This window comes from Physeter macrocephalus, chromosome 8 (genome assembly GCF_002837175.3).
Source record: "Physeter macrocephalus isolate SW-GA chromosome 8, ASM283717v5, whole genome shotgun sequence".
In the NCBI taxonomy this organism is placed as follows: Eukaryota; Metazoa; Chordata; class Mammalia; order Artiodactyla; family Physeteridae; genus Physeter; species Physeter macrocephalus.
The window spans coordinates 110,271,993-110,285,785 of NC_041221.1; the positions used below are offsets into that span (position 1 = coordinate 110,271,993).

At 37.1% G+C, this 13,793-nt stretch overlaps 1 protein-coding gene across 10 annotated transcripts in view; it reads right to left on the reverse strand.

The window, feature by feature from the left end:
• APC (APC regulator of WNT signaling pathway) overlaps positions 1-13,793 on the reverse strand; it is a 150,857-nt gene that overhangs the window by 98,996 nt on the left and 38,068 nt on the right. For 3 of the 10 annotated variants that reach the window (XM_055086708.1, XM_024123875.3, XM_055086709.1), the window contains exon 1: positions 10,917-11,012. The exons of 6 other annotated variants lie outside the window; for them this stretch is intronic. The gene's annotated coding sequence lies outside the window, so the exon portion shown is untranslated. Of the gene's footprint in view, positions 1-10,916; positions 11,013-13,793 lie in introns of those variants that run through there. One more of the 10 variants, XM_055086710.1, reaches the window with a different exon arrangement.

The window sequence follows — 13,793 nt, forward strand, 5'->3', positions numbered from 1 at the left end:
CAAATTCAATGTCCAGTTTTTGTTAAAAATACTCAATAAATAGGACACTTTTTTTTTTTAACACAATATATAGCAGCCCAAAGCCAGTACCACAGAATATGGAAACACTGAGTATACTATATTGCTAAACTAAGGGAAAGCCCATTTTTACCACTCTTACTCATTGTACCAGTCAACACAATTAAAGAATGAAATTAGAAAGGAATACTATTGGCAGATGATATAATTATATACCTAGAATATCCAAAAGAATCAACTAAACATTACCACAACAAGATAGTCTAGTAATTTAGTGTAGTGCAAAATATACAGAAACCTTTCCTTTATATGTGCAAAGAGAAACCAGATAGAAGATGAAATGGAAGAAAAGATCTTATTTATAATCCAAAAAACACAGGCAAAAAACCCATAAAAAACAAAAACAAAAAAAAACACAGGCATAAACTGAACAAAGAGTTCAAAACATATTATGAGGAAAACTATAAAACGCTTCTGAAAGACACAAAGGTACATTTCAACAAATGGAAAGAGATACCTTGTTTGTGTACATAAAGATTCAGTATCATAAAGATGTCATTTCTCCCTAAGTTAATTTATAAATTTTACATGGTCCCAATATAATTATTATATAAGACTGGTTTTTATTTTGTTTTCTGCAGCTAGAAAACTGAAAAAAACACAAACAAGCAAAAAAGGGAAAACATGAAAAGAGAAGAGCAGGAGTACACCTACCACATATTAAATTACTGTACAAAGCCATTATAAGTAAAATAGTATGAAGTTAACTGTATTGTACCAGTAAGTTAATTTCTTAGTTCTGATCATTATACTACGGATATGTAAGATATTAACATTAGGAGAAGCTAAGTGAAGGGTACATGGGAACTCTCTATTATTTTTCCAACTCTTTTGTAAGTCCAAAGTTATTTTAAAATAAAAAGTCTTTAAAAAGCCATAATAGGACTTCCCTGGTGGAGCAGTGGTTAAGAATCCGCCTGCCAATGCAGGGGACATGGGTTCGAGCCCTGGTCCGGGAAGATCCCACATGCCGCGGAGCGACTAAGCCTGTGCACCACAACTACTAAGCCTGCGCTCTAGAGCCCAAGAGCCACAACTACTGAAGCCCGTGTGCCACAATTACTGAGTCCACGTGCTGCAGCTACTGAAGCCTGCATGCCTAGAGCCCCTGCTCCACAGCAAGAGAAGCCACCACAATGAGAAACCTGCACACTGCAATGAAGAGTAGCCCTCACTCGCCACAACTAGAGAAAGCCTGTGCGCAGCAACGAAGACCCAATCTAGCCAAAAAGTAAATAAAATTTAAAAGAAAAAAAAAAGCTATGATATTGGCAGATGAATACATCAACCAAGGGAACACATTTTTTTAAATTCCAGAAGTAAATATATGTAAATTTAGTTAGAATAAAGGTAGCATCTCAAACACTTGTGAAAAGATGAACTTTAAATAAACGGCAATGGAACCTGGACAGCCATGAGGAAAGAGACAAAACTGCACCCTTCCTTATACTACACACCAGGGTAAATTACAAAAGAAACAGGGATTTAAATGTTTAAGAACATTACGTGGCATTTAAATCATGGAAACAGTTCTGTTTTTAACTAAAGATACTTAAATGGAATATACCTGCTTCCAAGGAGGCTATTATGGAGCAAATGAACATTTTAATTTTAACTGATTAGTTAAATGGGTAAGGCACATGGAGGGCCTGTTGGAGCTCTGAAGTGATGATGTCTATTACTAGACTAGGAGTGACAGATTGGGCTCTTAGGTTCCTTTAAACAAATGCAAAAGTTTTTACTTGGTATAAAAGCTTAACTACTTTTAAATAAATAGGATACATCCATGCAGTGGAATATTACATTGGCATTAAAAAGAATGAGGATGATGTAAAAACAAACCAAAAAAAGAGTACAGATCTCTATGTCTCATACTGTCCATCTTGTTCTAGTAAAAAATAAAAGGATTGTATAAAGATAAAAATGTCATTGAAAGGATATACAAAAGTACAGTCATTGCCTCTGCAAAAAATGGTCTCTGGTCTGCTGAGAAGAAGCTTTCCTTTTCATTGTATATCTCTGTGTAAAGTTTGAAGATCAGAGCAAAAAGTTGGTTTTTTGAAAAGACTGATTATGATTAGAGAGAGAGAAAAGCCCAAACATTTAAAATGAACAAAATTCAAAGGTGGGGGTAACTGACTCAAGAAGAAAAATAAAATCTTAAAAGTTCTGCAACGATTGAAAAACTGGAGCAGTAGTTAAATATTTCCCCTTTCCTTCTCCTAACACAAAAAATACCAGATTCAAATGGTTTTACAGACACGTTCTACCAAATATTTGAGGAACAAAGTATTCCAACCTTTTCTTTGTTTTTTATAAATTTATTTATTTATTTTTGGCTGCGTTGGTTGGGTCTTTGTTGCTGCACGCGGGCTTTCTCTAGTTGTGGCCAGCGGGGGCTACTCTTGGTTGCAGTCAGCGGGCTTCTCATTGCGGTGGCTTCTCTTGTTGCATGGCACGGGCTCTAGGCGTGTGGGCTTCAGTAGTTGTGGCACATGGGCTCAGTAGTTGTGGCTCGTGGGCTCTAGAGCACAGGCTCAGTAGTTGTGGCACACGGGCTTAGTTGCTCTGCGGCATGTGGGATCTTCCCAGACCAGGGCTTGAACCCGTGTGCTGTGCATTGGCAGGCGGATTCTTAACCACTGCACCACCAGGGAAGTCCCTAAGGTACTAATTTTCTTCTTGATACAGCTTTAGCCATGTTTCATAGGTTTTAGTATAAAACGTTTCCGTCTCTATTTCTTGATAATTCATAATTTTAATATTGATTTCCTCTTTGACTCAGGGATACTTAAAAGATTCTTCTCAATTATTAGGTGTATAAGATGACTTGTGAGTCATCTTTTTATTGCCATTGATTTAATTGTTTATTAGATTGACTGGAGATTGTTGCCTACAAATGCTACCATTTTGAATTTTTTAAGGTTTGCCCTTGTAGTCAAGAACATGACTAATTTTCATAAATATCTCACTGAAATTTAAAAAAAGGAAGAAGTGTACAAAGTTCTCAGTTATATACCTATTTATTGACTGTAGCATATTATTTAAATCCTCTGCATATCTGTTAATTTTTGTACTTGACAGGTGAAATTTAGAAAGCCTACCATTTATTGCATATTTACAATATGTCATGTAATACAATAAGTACCATATATTAATATATATGTAATTTAATCTTTGCAACTGTGAGGTAGGTATCACTTCCCATTTTAGAGTTAAGAAAGCTGGGACTTCAAAACGGCAAATAATTTTCGTAAAAACACAGATCATGTGGCTAAGCCAGGATTCAAACTCATATTTGTTCCCAATGCTCATGCTCCTAAGACCATGTAATACCACCTCTACAGGGCTTTCATGGCCTGGTGTACCCGATACCAGTTTATGTTCCAAACTTATTTTCTAGGAAGTTCCAGTATAACCCTTCTCTTTAAGTAATTCCCTCTTCACCATTCCATACAAACTATTTTGTACTTCTGCTCATAATTCATCTCCTTTTTTGAATGCCCCATCCTTTTCCCCTCTGCTTTGCTATCTTTTAAGGCCCAATTCTGTTGCCTTACATAAAACCTTCCTGTCTCCTACAGCCAGTAATGAGTCTTCATGCTGATTGTACAGTAAATACTATACAACTTGGCTTAACTGTTCTCTAATTATTGTACTTTACTTTGGCAAGTTTTGTTTTCTACCTTTAAGACAAGGTTTGTATCTAATACTTAGCTTTTGTAATTCCCAAAATGCTTTACTCAGTGACAGCTACAAAAAGATAAATACATGCAAGAATAAACAGCCATGGAGAGCAAAGAAGAGAAAAAAGAGGGCACAAATTCAGAGAACGTCCAGGATGACTTTCCCATTAAAAGAGTAAGATGATGTGGGCTTCCCTGGTGGCGCAGTGGTTGAGAGTCCGCCTGCTGATGCAGGGGACACTGGTTCGTGCCCCAGTCCGGGAAGATCCCACGTGCCGCGGAGCGGCTGGGCCTGTGAGCCATGGCCGCTGAGCCTGCGCGTCCAGAGCCTGTGCTCCGCAACGGGAGAGGCCACAACAGCGAGAGGCCCACATACCGCCAAAAAAAACAGCGAGAGGCCCGCATACCGCCAAAAAAAAAAAAAGAGTAAGATGATGGATTTCTCTCTATGCGATTCAAATCGACAAACATTTGAGAACTTATTATTCACAAGACACCATGCAAATATTATAAGGAGATTTTTGTGGGTTGAATTGTGTTTCCCAAAATGATACATTGAGTCACAGGTAGCTAATCTCTGGTACCTGTGAAAAGTGACCTCATTTGGAAACAGGGTCTTTGCAGCTATAATCAAGTTAAGATAAAGTCTTATTGGATTAGGGTGGGCCCTAAATCCAATGACTGGTACACTTAAAACAAAGCCACGTGAGGAAATGAACACAGAGACACAGGAAAAACGCCAAGTGACAATGGAGGCAGAGACTGGAATGAGGCAGCTGCAAACCAAGGAATGCTGAAGACTGCCAGCAACCACCACAAGCTAGGGAGAAAGGCATGGAACACATGCTCTCTCGGAGTCTCCAAAAGGAATCAACTTTGCTGACACTCTGATTTTGTACTTCCAGCCTCTAGAACTGTGCCAGAATACATTTCTATGATTTTAAGCCACGAGTGTGTGGCAGTCTGTCACAGCAGCTCTACAACACAAGGGAAAAGATAAATTGACATGTTCCTTATTCTCAAGTATCTTATTAACTAGCAAATGGGTAGTATTCCAGTAGGAAGGGGAAATAGGATCCGTATACAAATAAATCAGACGTTTGTGTCTCATCTTACATTCTCTTGGCTCACTTTAACTCTAGTCACTGCCGCATCAATCAGCTCACTGCAAGATATAAACTGACAGCACAATGGCTGTCAGGTATCCTTTTGCTGTTCTAGTCTCAGTGACACCACAGTGTGGGTCCCCAGCATTCATGCATATACAGCCTATAAAAGAGTGAACACCTGATGCGACAATCCCTGACTAAAGGGGAATGGGAGCTAGTAAATATAATTCTTTTCCTTAGATGGACAATTTTATATGGCTTCTTCAAAAGTCCCAGCTTTCAGGACTTTCCAAATTATCCAAAGTGGTGACCAACTTGAGAACACATACTTATACTGGCTGTCCCTCTTCGCTATTTAACACTTTCTAAGCCACTACTCCTGTTCCTGGATCACTTCCCAAAGCAAGTATTTCGCACAAGGCCTTGTCTCAAGATTCTGACTTACAGGGGACCCATGCTAAGATACAAATTACCTACAATTCAGAGGCAAGTTTGGGTTCAAAAGACTGATATAGAGTCTATGGGAGTCACACCTTGCTGAGAAAATTGGAGGTAAGGGCACAAATATGGACTGGAGCTACACTGTGGCTAGCTACCTTCACAGCGTGAGGAAGATGAGATTTGGATAGAGTACCCACAGAAATGGTACGATAACAAGACTAAAAGGTACAAAGTCACATTGCTTTAACGTTTCTCAGTTTCTATTATAAACAATGTCAGAAGTAGCTAATATACTGACATAATTTATCATTTAATTAATGATAATAAGACCAAGAATCTAAAAATAGCTAGTGGAATATATATTTCAATATTCTTCATTGGATATCTGCTTACTATCTTACTCACCTTTGGATACTATACTATAAACAAATCTGGTAAATGAAAATCTGAATTTACCCAAAAAAGTAACATTAATTCACAAAAATACAACTTAAAAAAAACCACTTCAGCTTAAAACAAGGAACTGTATGTGTATGTCTGAAAACAAATGAAGAAAGACCTGTATGTGTATGCCTATAGTAGACAGACAGTGGCCCCACAAAGATGTCCATGTCCTAATCCTGGAGACCAGTGAATATGTTACCTTACAAGGCTAAAGGGACTTTGCAGATGTGAACAAGTAAAGGATCTTAATATGGGCAAATTTTCCTGGATTATATGGGTGAACTTACTGTAATCACAGGGTTTTATAAGAAGGAGACAGAAAAGTCAGAGTCAGAGAAGGATATGTGAAGACAGAAAGGGGGTCGGAGTCAGAGAGAGATTTATTGTGCTGCTCACACAAAGATGGAGGAAGAGGCCATGAGCCAAGGAATGCAGTTAGACTCTAGAAGCTGGAAAAAAGCAAGGAAATGGATTCTCCCGATAGCCTCTGAAGGAAGTACAGCACCACTGCTATTGTGATTTTGGTCCAATGGAAACCATTTCCGAATTCTGATCTCCAGGGTTGCAAGATAATAAATTTGGGTTGTTTTAAACACTAAGTTTGTGATAACTTGTTACAACAGCAATACGAAAAATGCCTTATGATCCACTGATCCCTCTCCAAAGAATAAATTTCAGTGAAATCTCACTGACTGTGTAGTGATCTTAAAATAGATCCGCAATTTCTCTGACCTTATACCTTCAAAAGTGGACCTTAATTCATCTCCTCTTGTGTGGGCTGGACTTAGTGACTCACTTCTAATAAAAAGAATACAGTAGAAGTGATGGGCTATGTCATAAATGGCTTCCTTCTTGCTCTTTCTCTCTGGGATCACTGGGGAAGCCAGCTACAATGTCAAGAAGACTCTCAGGCAGCCCCTTGTAGAGACCCATGGAAAAGAAGTGAGGCCTTCTGCCAACGGTCAGGAGAAACAGACTGTGAGTGAGCCATCTAGGAAGTGAATCCTCCAGTCTAGTCAAGCCTTCAGATGACTGTAGCCCTGGCTGACATCTTAACTGTAACTTCATGAGAGATTCTGAACCATATACCCAATTAAGATATTCTTGAACTTCTGCCCCACAGAAACTCTAAAGTAATAAATATTTGTTGTTTAAGCCACTAAGATTTGGGGTAATTTATTGTACACTGATATGTAACTAAAATAGTCTATAAGAAGTCATATACAAGGATGTACATCATAGCAAAGTTTGTGGTAAAAGAGATTTGGAAAAAACCTAGGATCTTCACATCTGATAGACACTACAGAACATTAGATAGCACAGTTAGAACGACAAACTAGATGGACATAAAGTAAAATAGGTCTTAAAAACAGTATCAAGTTAAAAATGTTCAAAAGTTATGTAAATTAAAAACATAAATTTGGGTACATACCCCCAAAGAAGTGAAAGTAGGAACTCAAACAGATATTTGTGCATCCATGTTCAGAGCAGCATTATTCACAAAAGCCAAAAGGTGGAAGCAATCCAAGTGTCCATTGAAAAATGAATGGATAAACAAAATGTGGTATACATACACTGGAATACTATTCCGCCTCAAAAGAGATGGAAATTCTGACACATGCAAAAACATGGATGAAACCTGAAGACATATCTTATATGAGGTTCTTAAGGAAGTCAAATTCATAGAGAAAAAAACAGAATGGTGGTTGCCAGGAATTGGGGGGAAGGAGAAAATGGAGAGTTAGTGTTTACCAGGTAGAGTTTCAGTTGGGAAATGTGAAAAAGATCTGGAGATGGACTGTGATACAGTCACAACAATATGAATGTACTTAATGCCACAGAACTATATATACACTTAAAAATGGTTAAGCTGATAAATTTAATGTATATATATTTTACCACAATTTAAAAAACCCTCATTAACTATAAAAAAGACAAAATGCTAAATATTTCACAAGAATTAACGCATATTTAAGAACATATGTGAATGAGTGCCTATAAGGGGAGTGGGAATAGGGCCTGGGAATAAAGGGGAGAAGGCTTGCCTTTTATGGACTGATGATGTCATGATTTGATTTACTAAAACAATTTTCAAGAACATATCTATTACCTAACATGTGAGATGTCACCTATACCAAAACAAGAAACCGTCTAGGTAGCTTTCCTTCTAAGAGGTGAACTTACAGAAATCAAGAACCACAGATTATTGACTATTGGAACTAGAAGATCTAGAAATCACTTCATCTAACCTCATTTTACATTCAAGGCATTTAATACTTCAAAACTAATTTGCTTTTCAGAATTATCTGCTATTCCAAGCAGATTTTACAAGGCATGGTGTTTCAAAGAGCAAACCAGCACATTCTTTCAGTTAGAAGACATTTTAGATGATATAAATCTTTAAAGATCCTAGGAGTAGCCAAAGCAATCAGTGTTTTCAATGCAATAGCAATAATATTTCACATAGGTCTATTGTAAGTTTCTTAGAGGTTAGTTTCCATGTCTTATTTGACTCTCCTGAAACTTTATAGGTCTGGCATTTAGTAGGTACTCAAATGTGTAGTGAATGTATTTCCTCAAGTCATCTTTTTTATATTATATTGCCCTATCCTATCTTATGTGCTATGTAAAATTCCAGAGTGTAGTACCAAAAAAAAAAAAAAGAAAAAAAGAGGAGGGAGGTCAAAATTAAAGAGAACATTTAATATAAAATGACTGTTAAATTATGTGAAATTAGTAAAAAAAAAAAAAAAAAAAAAAAAAAGAGAGAAAAATGGTAAAATAAAAATCCAAAGAACAATGCATGAAAAGACTGCAATTAATAGCTTTGATTCAGTTCATAGACCTACTTATGAATATTTAACTTTTGAACTCCTTAATAGCTCAATTCTAGCAATATCAATTAACAATGAATAATTTCAAAGACCACTAAAGCCAACACTACAGTCTTATATTAGGTATTTCATAATGCAAGGGGAAAGAAATCAACTTTTCTTACTTTAGTTCTTTATTTCTTATTTAATTCCAAAAAATATCTCAATCTAATACTGTTCTGTTTAGTTGAAGTTTAAGTTGATTAATAAGATGATAGTTTCATAGAGTTAGAACAAAATAGAAGACATGTTCTTTACATCCTTATACAATACATGACCTTGGATAAAGTCACAACATATGCAATTAGGAATAATCTAACATTTAAAATGAAAATAATGCTACATTGAGCTGTTTAAATCATAAAATAATTTATGCAAAAATAAGAATCATAAACTCTCAAAAACTATACCAATTGGAGTTCAAAGAAATGAATGGTATTAGCTATTAAATTTCACTTGAAAAATTTTTTTTAAATTATTGAAAAAAGTATCTTGAAGGATCTTCTGGAAAATTTGGATATACTGCAAAGAACAAACAAATAAATAAATTTCACCTGAAAACTTAATGCAACACCTTTAATTCTAGGTACAGTTTCCATTAGATTTTAAAAAGAGATCCTAAGAACTATTAACCCTGATACCCATGACTAAATAATTCTTAAAGCAAAAATAGTTTTTAAAATAAAGAATAAAATCGGTTATTTATCAGTGAAAACTTTACATAGTCTAATTTTATTCAAGTCCAATTCCTTATTATCTTGAAAAAAATTACTGAAACAAAAATTATAGGTTCTTTCAAGACTTTCTATTACATAAACACTACTTAAGAGACATTGATCCTGGAGGGCTTTACAAAGCCATTGCCATCCTGTTCAGAGAGTAGGGAGGTGTGACAAGCTGGCTACCATAAATAGGCATAAAGATAAGGCATTTAAAACTGTACTCAACCTGAAAACTTGTTTTTAGACATTTAATGAAACAAAAATACAGTGCAACGGAAACACTCTATATCAAGAGTATACCTTATGAATATTCACTAAACAGAAATACATCTAAAAGAAAAATCATACTGCTTTAATTTGAAATATTTGCCTATAGACTTTATTCAATGATATCTAAAACTGACCAGAGTAATATAAAATTACTTAATAAACACAGACCTTAAATATTAAGACTATGAAAAATTTATCACTAACTTTTCACAAAGTGATTTACATTATAAAGTGATTTACTCTTGAGTAACCTAATTAATAGCATAAAGCTATACTAACAAAGGAAAAGATCCACTGCTTCATACATAATTTATTAAGATTTCCTATAGGATTTATTTAAAGCAAAGAATTTGAGCATCTCTTTTGTGATACAGAATCAAAGTGTCTGATAAATTCCACTGTCAAAACATTCATAGCCTGATATTCTTCCTACTTTAAAAAACTAAGTTATTCTTTCTATCCAGGTTGTAACGATAAACTATGGCTTTTTGTAAATAGACTTCTACCACCAGCATTGCTGCAAGCGTTCTTATTCCTCTGCAGTTATCTTTCCAGCCTGGGAGGGAGAAAAGCACTGCTGCAGTCATCTGCAAAAAGGCATTACAGTGCGTCTTAAAACTAACAAAGACACTGGTATCTTTTTGCCACCCTATTCACTGGCAGTTCACTTAGGACTGCAAAAGCAAGCACTTTTGGTAACCCAAATTTCACGGATCAACCAAAACCACCACTGAAGCTCTGCAGTACCTGCCTCCACCTCTTCCTCCTCTCCCAAGGAGCCCTTTCCACTAGGTTCATAACAGCCATCAGCAGCAGCTTCGTAACCCCTCCCCTGGCTACCACTGCATGTGTCCTTGTGGCCAGGGAGGAAAAGAAGCCTTTCAGTGGGCTAAAGCTTTTGCTCCTCGCCATGAATATGCTCCATTCTTTGTTGTCCTCTACCCGTTTCCTTAGATACTGTTATTCCACTCGACTCTGTCAACATGCATTATAAAAACAAAACCTCCTTCTAGCTTCAAAAACAGCTCTTTCTCACCAGACTCCCCTTAACACTCCTACCCCTCCCCCCTTCTTCCTCTTCTGTCAAAAAGCCTGGATCAGAAGCACAGGAAATCCATCTCCTGTGCTGCAATTGGGGGCGGGGGGGGGGGGGGAAGACGCCCCTGCCTCCTCACTTGGCATGTGGCATCAGACCCTGTGCCAAGGAAGGACCATCGGCTTTAGACAGTGCAAGGGAAAATCGCCTCCTTCTCCCCCGGCAGCTAGCCGGCCCATCGTAGCTCCAGCACCTACCCCATTTCCGAGCTCAGCAGCACCTCCATTCCGTCTCCAGTGACACCCAGGCGGGCTGCGCCAATACAGCCACATGTCGGTCACGTGTGCCCACGCCCAGCCAATCGGAGGGTCCCCGATGGGAAAGGGGAACACCCTGGTCCGCATCCAGCGGATTACACAGCTGCTTCACGCTCCGCTTCCCGACCTGCGCTCCGCTTCCCGACCCGCACTCCGCACTCCGCAGCAGGACATAGGGCCTCGCCCCGCCCCGCCCCACCCCACGGCTCGGAGCCCTAGCCAGCACTTAGTGCTCACCGACTCCACCTCCAAGCAACCCACTGGAGCTGATGGAAGCGGACAAGCATAATGCGCGTGGGGTGGGGGTGGGGGAGGCCCACGGGGCAGGAAGATTAGCACAAGATACTGGCGGTGGGTGGGTAATAAATTACATCTCATTCGCTATTTGCTAGGATTTACATGCAACACAGAGAAAAAGAATTTTACTAAATGTATTAAAACGAATAATTTTACATTACGTATCACCGATTTGTTAGGTAAATCACTGGAACTGTGTTTGAATTAAAATTACAGTCTCCAGAAAAGCTATGGTGGCAGTAGAGTAGTTGAAATCAGAATCATGAAGCCAGAGTCTGGACTGAATCTTTGCTCCCGTCACTTACTAGCTGTGTGACTTTAGTCACTTTCATTTCCCCTGCAAAACGGGAGTAGAAATGTTGAATAGAGAAGTTAATATATAGGAAGCAGTATTTAGAGCAGACCCTGACACAGTAAATGCTGTTGGTTGCTACTAATCTGAGACTTAAATATTTTAATGCAAATTCTGCATTTCACTTAAATTTAACCAAGTGAAGCTCGAATTACTAATTTTTTAAAATAAATTTATTTTATTTTTGGCTGCACTGGGTCTTCGTTGCTGCGCGCGGGCTCTCTCTAGTTGTGGTGAGCGGGGGGCTACTCTTCGTTGTGGTGCGTGGGCTTCTCATTGCCGTGGCTTCTCTTGTTGCGGAGCACGGGCTCTAGGCACGCGGGCTTCAGTATTTGTGGCATGTGGGCTCAGTAGCTGTGGCTCGCAGGCTCTAGAGCGCAGGCTCAGTAGTTGTGGCACACGGGCTTAGTTGCTCCGCGGCATGTGGGATCTTCCCAGACCAGGGCTCGAACCCGTGTCCCCTGCATTGGCAGGTAGATTCTTAACCACTGTACCACCAGGGAAGTCCCTGAATTACTAATTTTTATGAGTTAGAAGGACAAAATCCAAATTGCCAAGAATTTAAAGTGGATTTAAATTCTGTTTAAAATGGGGATGGGGGGTGGAATCAGTTTTCATGATCTATTTCAAATTTAAAAGGATACTTAACTTTAGGTTTTTTAATGAAATGTATTTACTATAATCTTTTAATTTTTCAAATTAATAGCATGAAAAGCAGCAAGCAAGCTATTAAACAGCACACTTAGAGCAATTTCATTTTATTAAAAATGGTATAAATTAGAAAAGTAATAGACAAATAGCAAAATGCTCCTAGATATACACACAATGGATGTTCACAGTGGTTATCCATGGAAGGTGGGATTATGGAGTGATTTCTGCTTTTGGATATATTTTTCTTTCTCTCTCTATTATAATGCCTAATATATAGCAAATATCCCCTAAATATTTGTTGAATGAACAAATGAACAAACATCAATCACATATTACTAGTTATCTACTAGTAAGTAGAAAAATTATATATTACATAAAAGTTTAAATATATTTAGAAACACTTTCCCTTGATATTTGAAATAAAGGAAACATAAATCAATTTGGTTCTATCTTAAATATCTCTTTTGTCAAGATGACTTAGTTTTACAAAAGGCTTTCAAGATTCTCTTACTGAAAGTGCATGATTCACTGAACAGGACTTATTTATACAGTCATCAACTATTTGTGACAAATTGAATAGATAATTTCTCATAAGGCCTAAAACTTCTGGAAAGGAAAAGTACCCTTCTAAACAAAGAATAGATTTTAGAAGCTCCTAAAAATAACTTCTTAGTACCCTAAGAAACAACTCTATTACCCTTGACTCAGACTATGACTCAAGCTATTATTTAGTATACCAGTTTGTAGCCAAAATATTTGTCTAAATTTTTATTACGTGTGTTGTAACAGTTAGTGTTTCAAATGACAAAATTTTAAAGAAAGCTATGACCATTATATGTTCACCGATCAATAAAACTCAAACCAATCAAAAAGCAAGCCAATCTAAACACTTTACATTTTACAATGTGGCCAATTGAATTTTTTCAGTAAAATTTTCAAACCAGTTTTCTCAGATTCCACAAAAGTTTGATTTGAATTTTGTATTAAAAATATACTTAGCTATTTTTAAAACTACAATTAAAAACATACAATCAAAATGTTTTAGACCAAATTTGAAAACAATGGAGGTCACTGAAGCATTCATTTGTGCTACTAGGTTTATATGTATCTCAGAATAAAGCTCCTGCCATCCCTATTTATATAAAAATGTCATCATTCAGGCTACATACATATGTATGCATTAAAAGTATTTTCTGATCAAAATTTACTACAGAAATAAATTGTACATTAAGGCTATTATAAGACTATACTGACAAACATGCCCCTGATTTCAAATATCTGTGCTCATTATGATTAGCTTTACTGTTTTTAATAAATATTCATAAGTAAATGTTATAAATATGAACATAGTTCACCTTAAAAAAAAAACCTCTGAACCTTCTGTAACTTAAAAAAAAATTGATGACTCAATAGAAATAGTAGGATTCTTAATGTCTTAAATCCTGCACTCTATTTTTTTTTTTTGTGGTACGCGGGCCTCTCACTGTTGTGGCCTCTCCAGTTGCGGAGCACAGGCT